This window comes from Falco cherrug, chromosome 5, assembly GCF_023634085.1.
Source record: "Falco cherrug isolate bFalChe1 chromosome 5, bFalChe1.pri, whole genome shotgun sequence".
NCBI classification, from domain to species: domain Eukaryota; kingdom Metazoa; phylum Chordata; class Aves; order Falconiformes; family Falconidae; genus Falco; species Falco cherrug.
The window spans coordinates 15277535-15289911 of record NC_073701.1 but is presented as its reverse complement, the minus strand read 5'-3'; the positions used below and the strand labels follow the sequence as shown (position 1 = coordinate 15289911).

The 12377-nt window shown below is 44.7% G+C and overlaps 1 protein-coding gene across 5 annotated transcripts in view; it reads right to left on the bottom strand.

The window, feature by feature from the left end:
• The window catches only part of SHISAL1 (shisa like 1), an 86804-nt gene extending 75042 nt beyond the window's left edge, over positions 1-11762 (bottom strand). For 4 of the 5 annotated variants that reach the window (XR_008732516.1, XR_008732517.1, XM_027797480.2 and 1 more), the window contains exon 1: positions 11237-11762. The gene's annotated coding sequence lies outside the window, so the exon portion shown is untranslated. Of the gene's footprint in view, positions 1-10741; positions 10950-11236 lie in introns of those variants that run through there. The other variant, XM_055712211.1, reaches the window with a different exon arrangement.
• Positions 11763-12377: the final 615 nt, after the last annotated feature.

Here is a 12377-nt window from a genome sequence, read left to right as displayed (position 1 = left end):
GCATGGATATAGAAACGACATGTGAGATGATTCCACCGTATGATCCAACAGGTACCTATCAAAATATGAAATTTAAAAATATTTTAAGAGCACTTCTTGAAACTGGGCTAGAAAAAGTTTGTGATTCTTTGATAACCATAGCCACTATGGAATTAAAAACTGAAGATACCAAGTTTCTTGAGGACCATATGTCTTAGCTTTGTTTTCAAGAAAAAGGACATAGATAATATACCCTCTTAAAACAAGCTCTGGGCTTTTTTTTTTAGTGGTTTCCTGAACTCTTCAAACTGTGAGTCTCTGGCTTTTCAATCACAGAAAATGCTTTCATGCAAGAAGACAGGACAACTCTGCAAACAAACTGTTTGTATCATGTGCTCATCATCTCAATTCCCAGCAAACCCCATGTTATTGGGGGGGGGCACTCTGTGCCAGATATAAATTCTCTAATAAGGCTATGCAACTGACTAGTATTTTTTTTGTTGCTGTTTTGGCAGATGAATTGGAAAAAATTAGAAACGACATTCATATTTAAATGGGATAAACATTTGTTTGGTTTTGATTCTTGAAACTAAAACACCAGAACATTTGCTTCACTAGACAGAAAGGAAAAGGAATGGAAAAAGCAAAGGAAATAGCTATTAGGCTCATGAAACAGGTAAAGCATTTTCCTGGTTCTGATCAGTATTGCATGAAACAAAACCACCGCTGCTGTTCCTAGTACCATTTCCTATGCACGATATGAAAAGGAAGAAGGCACAATAAATATTTCTTAGAGATAGAGCCTGGCTCATTTTTGAAGTTTACAGGCAGCTGCTGGACACCTGCTTTGTAGGTGTAACCTACAGTCCAGCCCATAACACCAGTATACTGCAAAATACAGTCAGCCCTCACTTTGGTAATCAAAATAAGTGACAAGTTCCATTACTCTCCACTGTGTGCCTGCCTAAGCCTGCCTAAAGAGGAATACATGACTGACAAGGCAGACAGAACAGAAAAGGAAGAGCAAGTTCAGAAACTAAAGGAAGAGAAATCTCAGCTTTGATCATGATAAGCAACAGCATTACAGTTTCATTTACATTATTCTATATGAGACTTTTAATTGTTTGTTGTAATTATTATGCAGAAGGTTGGAAAAACAATGCTTGCTTTTAAAGCTTAATTATCAAAATGGACAATATAAACACATCCTGCTTAAGAAAGGTGCTGACTTCCTTGAGAATATTGCTTCTCTTTTATCTTTCCTTAAAAAGCACCTGGCACTAAGAATCTTGATTAGGGCTTACCGTGGGACACACACAGCACAGGGTGCTTCTGAAAAGCATGCCTGTGTTGCTGGAGCTCTTGCTTGATCTTTTAAGGTTGAACTATAATCACCATTGATTTAAGACTATTGGATTACATTTCATACTTCAGAGAAGAAGAAAAGAGAAAAATAATCTCTTAAGTGTTTAAGACTGTGAAGCCTCATGAACATGTTTATTTCCTATTTCATTTCCATCATTGAAGCAAGCTTAGAGTGATGTTACTTACGCTCAACAGGTAAAGTAATAAATTTTGTTCTTTTTAGTTCACAATCTTTTGGACTCATGTTCATGCTACTGCAAATCTTCCACTGCAGTCCAAACTCAGAGGATTTTGGGAGAAGCTAGGTGGAGTTAGAAAATAATCATGAGGTTTACAAACTCTGGCTCAAAATTTGCCATAACCATTAACCTCATTCCACCCCTTGTATTATCACTGAGACATTAGACCAATTACAAAAACATAAAATGAACACACATAAATTCATTTTAATGAGCTACACAATGCATGCCTATATGTGTGCATGTGGATACACATTCGTTTCTTTTATGTAGAATAGATTCTAGAAAAAAAATGGAAGTAAGCTTTGGACTATGGCCTTAGGGCTTAAATGACTAATGATGGATAGAGCTTTCCTTGCTATGAATATGTTACTATCAGAAAGAAGATAGAAACTGTCTAAAAAAGGCAATTAATGGACTGAACAGCTCTCTGCTGACACAAAAGTGTGGGAAGCTAATGATAAAGAGTAGAAAGGCAAAAGAAGTATTATTACTGCCAATTCCTCTCCTCATAAATTTCACATTGTTGTATTTAGATTACTGGCCAGGAGTGCATCCCAATTCCTGCAGAGGCGACTCAGCAAGGGTTTGCTTTCACAATAGTATCCCTCAGACACATAGGGCTTGACCCTACTTCCATTCAAATAAGTAAGAATTCGTCCATGGACTTACAAAAGTAGGATACATGCCTACTTTTTTGGTAACATGGAGTTATTCCATGTTACAGAAATATTTGATCCCCGTTTAGTAACTCTTCACCTGTGCTCTTCTACTCTGAAACAAAGAATTGTTTCTCTGTTGCAAGATGGGCTTGTCATTTACAGAGTTCTGTATGTGAGGCTCCTAAAAAGCAATTATCATCAGCAACGTATGATGTCAGCTGCTTTCTTATGTAAAATTATGTTTCTTATGTAAAACCTCTAGAGTTTCTAGAGAGCTGCTTTTGAGTGATACCAGTTAAGAGATGAACGATGATGCTCACCCTGAGTGAAAAGAAAGGAAACAGAAATGGGAAGAAGTTAAGAGTGACTGAGCCTGATTTTTGCAGCGAAGATGCTGACCACATAGTGATTTGAACACCCTGCTGCTCTTCCAGCAACAGAATAACTTGAAGACTGTCACAAATCACAGGTTAGAAGCAGAAAAGCACCAAGCCCACAGGACCCTTTCTGCTTGCCACCAGTCCTTGCTGGGCTATGGGACAGGACATGAGTCAGTAACCACCACGCTGGCTAATGGCCCTGCGCTACAGCGATCCCTCTGCAGCCAGTTACACAGCTACCCAGTTACTTGACATCGGAACTCACAGATTTGCCCAAACATGGCCAAGAGAGGCTGCAACACAAAGTAATAATTAGCAATGCCCAACTTCTGTGTATAGAATCTCTATGCATCGTTGGCTTCAGTGATTGTTCATTTTCTGGCTAGAGTCCAGGTTTCTAAATCCCTGCCAATAGTATTTCTAAAAATGAAAATTCAGCAGTATCTTAATCAAGGAAATGCTGCCCTGTCACAACACTTTACAACAGGATCACAATGAATTACTCTCAAAATTCCACACAATCAGAAAAGATAGCAAGCATGGTTATACTGAACTTGCTTCATAAAAATGGTTTCAATATTGAGAACAGCCACTGACTGAATTCTCTCATGACTTTTCAATTCTAGCCAATCTGTCAGCAAGCAACTCTCCCTAGAAGCCAGATATGCAACCAGTGTTTTATTCAGGTCAGGGCTCCTGCACCACATAGCTATAAGGTGCATTTAACTGCTGGTGTAACCAACAACATGAAATTTAGAAGAATGAAAGTGTTTTGGTTTGGGTTTTTTTCCCCACGAAATAGCAATGAAGATCATCTTGAGAAGATGCTGTTAGTTTCCATTTACACCTGCTCAGCATTTCCCTTGTTTTGCATAGCATTACACTCTTCATGACTATGAAAATCTGGGCTGACACCGTCTGTCTATAGTCTTACGTTGTCTTTTATAGCTTTCAGGTACTTTGTATTCAAGTTTTGTGTTTTGTGATATTGGTACCTTTAGAAATAGAAGTATTTTGTGTCTTTAGAATAGAAAGTTTGGTCTGTTATCTCAGCAGCTTTCTGTCCAAATGACATGCCATGGTTATACTGAAAAAACAAGACAGGAACAAAGAACCAACCTCAACTGCGCAAGTCAATGCCAGTGTTCCGGATTTTAAAGCTTATTGAGTATTCGTAGTGTGCCATTCAAGATAAAGCGCCTGAAGCAGTCAAATTAGCTTGGAAACGTTTACCTCTGTAGAATTTTGCCTATGCTTTTGAATATTAAAATATGAATTATCTGGGAAGTGACATTATGGGAAAGCATGCTGGCCACATGCTTTACAGACAAAGCTTTTTTTCTGTTGTTTTTTTTAATTATTTATTTTTTTAACAAGTGTAAGAACTGTTGGGCAGGGGAGTAGATGAAGAATTTCATAAACACTGATGCTGTTAGGACACTACAGGGGAAAAAAAAAATGCAATCTCCCAAATGTTCACCACAAAACCAAACCAGCCCAAGATAAGGAGATAACCATGCCTCACTTGGTAATCAGAGAAAACGGTATTCTGACTACCATAAACAGAAAATTGTGTGAAAAAGCAGCCCTGGATCTCTTATATTTGGGAGTGCAAGATAAATGGCAAATGCATAATATGTATGACTCAAGTGACTGCCTTCCCACTTGCACTTTTAACAGCTTTATTTGGACACAACAATGGTTTTCTAGTGGCAAAATTAATAGAATACAGGGATTTTGGCAAGTAAGCAAGGAACTGCAGATATCTGTGAGCTACATTTTGGAACCCCCTACTTCCCACGGGCTCTAGGTCTTTCATTTTAACTCCTCTTAAAGAAAAAGCACGTAACTGAACAGGTTTCACTGCCGAGTGGAACATAGGAATGTCCGTAAGGGTAAGATGAGGGGCAGAGAGAAAAAATCATGCCTGCAGGAACGAGGGGGGCAGGAGTTTTAGTTCGGAACTGGTCTGACTAAAGTATTACAGCTCAAAGCAGCAGAATTGCAGTCCAAAGTTTTCCTTGGTAATGTCCAACAGTCTCCATATGAGTGTGGGAAAGGACCTTTTGCTTCTTCAGGTAAATTGAAATCCCACTGCCCTTTTTGCTTGACATAATAGCTGTTACACAAAGGATTTACTATGTCACACTTCACTGCTTCTAGAATTCCATTCCCGATATAATCTAAAGGGCCTGAATGGTGTCCATTAGAGTAAGTAGGATTACATCAGTAACATGATCAAGTCTTAATTGTTTCTCAGGGCCAAGGAGAGCTGGTAATCCTCCAGTCCCGCCAGGAATGCCCTGAGATTTGTTGTTTGCAGCCCTCGGTCTGCAAGCATGTTACTGTTAAAAGCTCTGAAGCCTAGAACAATGCTTGATGTTTTGTGTAATGTTACTGTCTGGTTCTTTGTTAGGAAGTTTCTTTGTAGCTACTGAAGTATGTTTGGGAACACATCTTGTTCCTATGGTAATCAGTGAGAAGCCTGCCCTTGACTCCAAATAAAGCAGGAACAAGAGTCCTTGTCTGCAACATCAGACATCCTGGCATAAAGTGACAAAATTGGGTGGGCCTGCTAAGCTTCACTGGCATGAAAAGGTCAGCCTACAAATCAAGAAACCCAAAAGGAGAAACACGCAGGCTGGGGCTGCTACACATGCAGAGGTGAGGTCCCTCCCTGCCTTATCCCCAGAGAACATCACAAATGTGCCCCTTGACTCCAACCCTGCACAGCCAGCCAGGTGGACCTGTCAACTACTGTGCTCAGAGCATACCTCCTGCAAGTGGAACAGCCTAGGCAAACCAGTCCTACCACAAAAGCAACGCTGTATTATGCTAGCTGAAGAGAAAAGGCAGTTCAGAAGAAGCATCTAACAGTTGAGATGCCACCCGACCTCGCATAAATACTCAGCGGTTCCTCTATGTAGACGTTATATATTGACAGAGGATATACTGAGCTGAAAGTGGTGAACATGCTGTTTTTCCTGCTGTGTATTGATTTCTTGGGGGTGGCGTGTTCCCTCTCTGCATTTTGGCAAGCAGTGTATGTGCATCTGGGGTACCAATCACAGCAGAAATCTATCATGTGTCCTACAAACAGCTAGCAGATAAATTTGCTTGCATTTTTCCAGTTATCAGAAAGGAGAAAAAAAATAAAATCATTTTTTCCTCCAGTGCTTTCAATCTGAACTGTTCCAAAGGCTGCACTATGCTGTTCTTAGATTTTTAAGGATTCTCCTGAGAACAGAGGCTTCTGAAGTCTACTGGATATTATCCAGATGCCAGAGCACAGATATGATACGGCAAAGACAAACTGTTTGCCACATGTTTTTTGCTTCTATCTCTAGACTCTACTCAGCTTCTTTAAATCAGAATTACACCACTGATATTTCCCATCACCAGTGGATGAACTCTTTACAACCAAGGCAATGGCACAGCTATAATGAAGACTTCATACTGCAGAATCTATAGAGGCCAGCAAACAGCTCTTCGTTTTCTTGGCCTTTGAAACTAATCCTTTTGGCGTTTCTGAAGCAGTAAGGCAGGCTGGCCTGCTCGATCTCAGCTTTCATCTACTTTAACATCTGTGATTTCGCTTCTGCTCTTACTGGACCACTAACTATTACTATCCAATTCACCAGTATCTGGATAACTCTTTTGTAATGCTTGTCTTCACCGAGTACCATATTTTTCCTGCACTTTTAAATCCTTATAAAAGCATTCATGCATTCTGTTCCTTCATGCAGAAGGCCACACCATGTTCAGTGGGACTCTGTGAGAAGGAAGATATACTATCCTCTTCAGACTTCCTAAAGTCTATATTGCAGTGATATAGAAATTGACTATTGGCAAAGCTCTACAACTATCGAACACTGTTATTGCCTCGAGCAATAAAAATATTTGGAAGTAACTTGAGATAATGTCTCTTTTCATCTCTTTGGCAAGTAGAAAACACACCCAGGTCCAAAACTTCCAAAGCGGCTAGAGAGTTTGTGCATGTGAACTTGCAGGTGTGCAACATTAGCCATTTTAGAGACCTAGGAGAGGTTTCCTTTCAAATATATTTTTTTTAAAAAACAGATTTCTTTGGGTTGTTTCAAATTCGGGCCTTAAAAGTGTGAGTCATTCTGAAATCATTGTACACAGTTCATTAAAATACAGCAAGTTAATGAAAGGTCAGAAAGGAGCTTTTCTGCATCTTCATATTTAAGGAGCCTCATCTTGTAAGAAGAATAAGATGTGCAAAGCAGAAGTTTTACTTTACCTTTCACTGGTATGTGAAAATACATCCTTTGTTTTAATTTTGTCAGCTAAATTCTGATGAAAGACAGAAGTAAATTTACCATATGTAACAGAAAAGAGATCTCTATAAAAATCAGTTTTTCATCTGTAAACCTTTCGTAGGAAATAACCCTGCCTCAGTCTAAAAGTCTGGTTTATCAGAAAGCATCAGTATCAATTAGCATAGTGATTTTGAAAAGTAACACCAAACAAAAACAAAAAAAATAGCTGAACCAAGTACATCACATTTTGAAGTGTAAACATTTTATAGTAATTTATGAAGAACATAATTAAGCTCCCAACTGGAATAATACAGAAACAGCTGTCATACCTTCCTAACACCATTACTCATTCCTGTCCAATGAAGCTGTGTGTTTTATAAGCTCACAAAGTATACTTGGAAACTCATCTGCCTTTCTTAAAAACACTGGAAAAGGAAAAAAAGGAGGAAAAAAAAAATCAAGATTCCACTTTGGATATTTGGTGCTGGTTTCTGCCCTTGATGAGCCCCTTGCCACTAATACTCATATTTTAAATTCACGATTGCCTTGTTTTTACATTCAGAAAACCAGTACATTCCACATGACAGCAAACATAGGTGTTCAGGAAAAGCAGGAACGAGCCATTATTCACTCTCTAGTCGTTGGAGGACAGGTCTCTGAACTTCTCCAAAAGCTGTTTTCTTCAACTGTATTTAGCAAAGTAATTTTATGGAACTAGCACTAGAAACAATGCATCCATTACATCTCCACTACTGAGAGGTAGTAACTAATGATCACATGAAGACCACAATGACTGATACTGGAAAAATGATGGCTAGCATTTCTAGTTACTGTACTGCTGTAACATTTTGCTGCCCCAACAGATATCTGTCCGAGCACAATACATGCACGTAATAAGTCTCTACACTGAAGATCCTACACTCCAAATGAACAAGACTGAATGATAACTAGGGGAAGGATGACTAGAAAAAAGGTGAAATAGAAAGGTAAAGTGACTTGTCCAGAGTAGACAAGTTGCAGAGGAAAGAGCTCAACCACCCCCACTAAATACCGGTCCAGTATCTTAATTCACCAAACCAGTTGAGGGACTTCCAACACCAGAAAAACAAAGACTATTAAGTTTATTTCTACATGCCAGCAAAGTTTAAGCAATATGCAGCTTGAGCAATATATAACTTAAATATGAACAGTTAGAAGCACTTTTGTTTAAGAAACCCAGTGTACATTATATCCAAGTTATTTTGGTATAATACTGAGTAAAATACATCAAAAACCAGTATCATCATTCATGCCTGTAGATCTATGTACTTTTTCTTCACTCCCTCAAAAAGAACACCACTACCAGTGGCATCTCATATACTCAAATGTCTTCTTACAATCTTACAGTTATTTTTCAGAACAATAATCACTTAAAACAGGCTTCTTATGAATTACCTTTTTTGCTGCCCTGTTATCAGTCTTAAAAAATAAAATGATGCAATTTTTTTCCCCTCTCCTGGCAACAAGGGTCTGAGAATTGAACTGGAGTATCTGCTCTACCACTAGTAACAAGAGACTGAGCTTTGAAGAAGACATAAAGCACAGAGTAAAACCTAGATCACTTTCTCTCTACCTCTATTGACTGTGCAGCACTAAGTAGTGAAACTTTAATAGTTCAGTACGGAAATTTAAGTCAATGACATCCAAAGGAGATGAGATGCTGACTAAGATGTCATTTCTTTTTCTTTCTTTCTCTTTATGGGATTGTCATAAAATTACTTCACTAGTAACTACGAGCTAGTAATGATCAAACGGTCCTCAATTCCCAAGAAATATTTTCAGACAGATGTTCTCACTACTATGCTGCTAAAAAAACCCAGAATACAAAAGTCAAGGTCACAGACCTTTTAGAATATTCCAATAAAAGCCTGACGTGCAATTTGCCTACTGATGTTATAGAACCTAATGCATTTGGAATGAGGCATATGTTATAGCACTTTGCTGAACTGAGCTAGGCATAGACCCTTCTTCACAAGTATGGAAGAGATAGTTACTTTGTAATAGTTCATTCACTTCATAAGACCATTTCAAGAAAGAAGAAAAATGTATGCTTCTTACTGAAGCTCCCCTAATATTCTAACTTACTACTCCTGTCATCTAAAATGGTCACAACAGAACATCTCTCAGGCAGTATTCTGACATTCTTCTAACATTTAGGCAGTATTCTGACATATATTCTAACATTTCTTATACACTCCCAATGCTTCTTAAAAGAACACAACATATTAAAATGTTTCTCGGAAAGCTATGACAATTGGTAGAACAGTTTCAGATGTTTAACTTGCTATACAGTTAACTTAAAAGTGTGTGCTTGCTCTACTCTCTTTCTAAAAAAAAGTCCTTCTCAAGCTGCAACACTAAGGAATCAAGATTGTCAGTTAATTTTACAGTCTTTTCTTCTCTCACTGTTCTGTCTTCTCACTGGGTGTACACTCTTTGTCATAGCAGATAGTCCTACAAATTTAAGAATGCTAAAGGCTCTTCTTTTTACCAGACTGATTAAATTAACCCAGGAAAGCAGTGACTGGTTGTTAGCATAAAAAGGATTAGAATCACTGATTTCAGCTGGATGGTAAGGGCACACATCATTTGAAGAGCTAACACCGCTGTGCTATGTTAAATAAAGGGGGATTTTCACCTGTATCATTGGGGAAGACAGATGTTTAAGACATGATTACTACATTGTTTTAACAGTATTCTGTCTTAGAAGAGTTTAGCTTGATTAACTTGGAGCGCTTCACAGGTGCAAGTGGGCATTTCCTTTTGTTGACACAGGGTGGGATATCAAGAAGTTAAAAGACTTGTCAAGGTCACACCACAAGAAGGTGACAAAGTTACACAGTAAGTCACTACCGATACCCAGCTTTGCTGTACCAATAAAACTACAGAGACCACAACGCAATGCCTCTCAAAGGGCTACTAAATGGTAAACAAACAAAAAGGCAACAGACATCACCTTTTTCAGTACTAACACGTCTAAGGGGTACTCTGAACAGCAGACAAGTCAAACCGTATGTTAGTCTCTGCTTTACAGCTAAAGGAGGTAAGGCACTAAAAGAAGTATTAAGAAACCTTGTATAACTCACACATTTGCTTAGTCCCATCCGTATATCGTGAATTAAGGCTGGGGAAATAACTGAGCATTAGAGGAACACTGAATAGAGGCCACAGGATCATGCAGGTTTTAATTCCTTTATTTTCTCCTCGGTGACAAAACACAGTACTAGTACAAATACGCTTCATGAAAAGAAAAAAAATTAAATCGGGCAAATAGATAACCCTGAAGACACAGAGGGGTCCTGTTGTCATGGAAACAAGTCCCCACTAATGAGCTTTCCAAGACATGAGTGATTAATACTTAAGTCCTGTAAATAAATATTGATTCAAACCCCAAACACACACATAATAAACCTACTGCCAGCAGCCTAGATAACGGGTAAACAAGCAAGACCGGCATCCCGCGGCGTGCGCTCTCCGCCGGTCCCCGAGCCGCGCTGCTCACCCGCCGCCCCGGCGCCCTCGGCCCCGCAAAGTTTCCGAGCGGCAAGCGACCACCAGCCGCGCCGGGGACAGGGCGGGCCGGGCCGGGCAGGGCTCCCGCCGCTGCTGCGCTCCGGCCGGCCCGGCCGCCGCGGCGCTATCGGGGACCGGGAACGGCGCCTCCAGGTCCCTCCGAGGTAGCGCCCGGCAGCGAACGGGGCTCGCTCGGTCCAGCGCGATCCGCGACACCACACAGACGGACAGACACACACACAGCCCCAGCCCTCCGCAGCCCCCGTCAGAATCAGCCCCACCTTGCGCTAAGTCGCTCCCAGGGCACGGCCACTTTTCCCAACACTTGCCCGGCGAAGCCCGCGAAGGAAAACTCGCCGCCGAGGCGGGGCCGGCAGCGGAACCGACCTCCCGGAGCGGAGCGCGGTGCTTCACTCCGCGACCCGGGGGGCGAGGCGCCGCTGCTCGGGAGGAGCCGCTGCCTGCTTCCCCATCTCCCCTGTCCGCGGCTCCCCCGCCCGCCCCAGCTTCTCCACTTCCCTCCCTCCGCCTCCACCCCAGCCAGCTGCTCTCCCCCACCTGGGGCCGGCTCTCCAGGTGCCTCCCCACGCCCACGCCCGTCCCCTCTACCGCAGGCGAGGCGCAGGAGCGGACGTGCCGCTCTCCCGTCCCGCTCGCAAACTTCCCCGCCCGCCCGGGCACCCAGCGCCCCTTCCCTGCCCGGCGGGGCACGGAGCGGGCGGCCCCGCTCGGGATACCGCTGACGGGAGCGCAGACCCCCGGAGGTGGCCGCTCACCTCAGGAAAGCCCGGCGGCGTCTTCCGGGGGTGGAGGGTGGAGGCAGCGCTGGCGGTCGCCGCGGCATCACCGATGGAGGTGACAACTAACGGGCGCGCGGGGCGCGCCCCAGTCCCCCCCGCCCCCTCCTCCTCCTCCTTCTCCGGCGGGCTCGCTGAGGAGATACGCGTCGCCCGGCGCTGCCGGCACTGGCCGCCCCGCCGAGGAGACGGGCCGCCTCTGTGCCTCGCCGCAGCCGCCCCCCGCCCTCCCGCGGGAGGGAGCGGGGCGGGGGGGGGAGTTAGCGGGTCAGGTGCGGCTGCTGTGCGGCGCCGCTCTCCGGTGCCCGCGGGGCGGCTTTCCCCGCTGAAGTTGGGCTCTGTCACCGGCGAGCGGCGGCCCCGCTCCTCTCGCGGGGGACGGCGGGCGAAGCTCGGCGGCTTCCCCGCCCCGAGCCCCCCTCCCCCGGCGCCCCCGGGGCGCTGCAGCGGGGCGCTGGGCGCTGCCCGGCTCCCAACGGCCGGCGTGCGGGCGGTGACCCGAGCCCGCGCCGCACCCCACCCCCCGCTCGTTACGAGGGCGCCGGGGATTAAGCGTACTTTCAATTTTAAGAGCATTACGTTAATAAAATAGAGATTCGGTGTTTTTAAATTACTCCGGGAGCGTTCGGCAGCCTGTTCAGCAGCAATCCTCCCAGGGGACGCTTTAATCGGGGGGATCAGCGCGTCCCGCGGGGCCGCTCGCCCTCCGGGAAGCCGCGGCCAGAGGCCCCTGCGCTGGGACTTCCCCAGAACACGCGTTACAGGGGGGTGGCCCGGCGGGGGAGCGGGGCAGCAGCCCCGGGCGGCGGCTCTGCCCCCCGCACCTGCGCGCCCGCCCGTCGCGGCCGGAGCGGGGCCGCCGCGGTGCGTGCGGCGGGGCTGCGCGAGGCGCTGGCACGGCCCCCCCGGGAGCGGCGTGACGCACGCGCCAGCCCCGCGCTCCGCCACCGCGCGGGAGCCCAGCGGGCCCGTCCCGCTGCGCGTCAGACGAGCCCGGGCCCGGCCGCTCCGCGGGAGCGCAGCGCGGTGCGAGCAGCCGCAGCCCGCGTTCTTGCGGGGTGGCTCCGCGAGGCGCGGGCAGCGCAACGTGCGCGCCCCCGGCCCGCGCAAGCGGCCACCC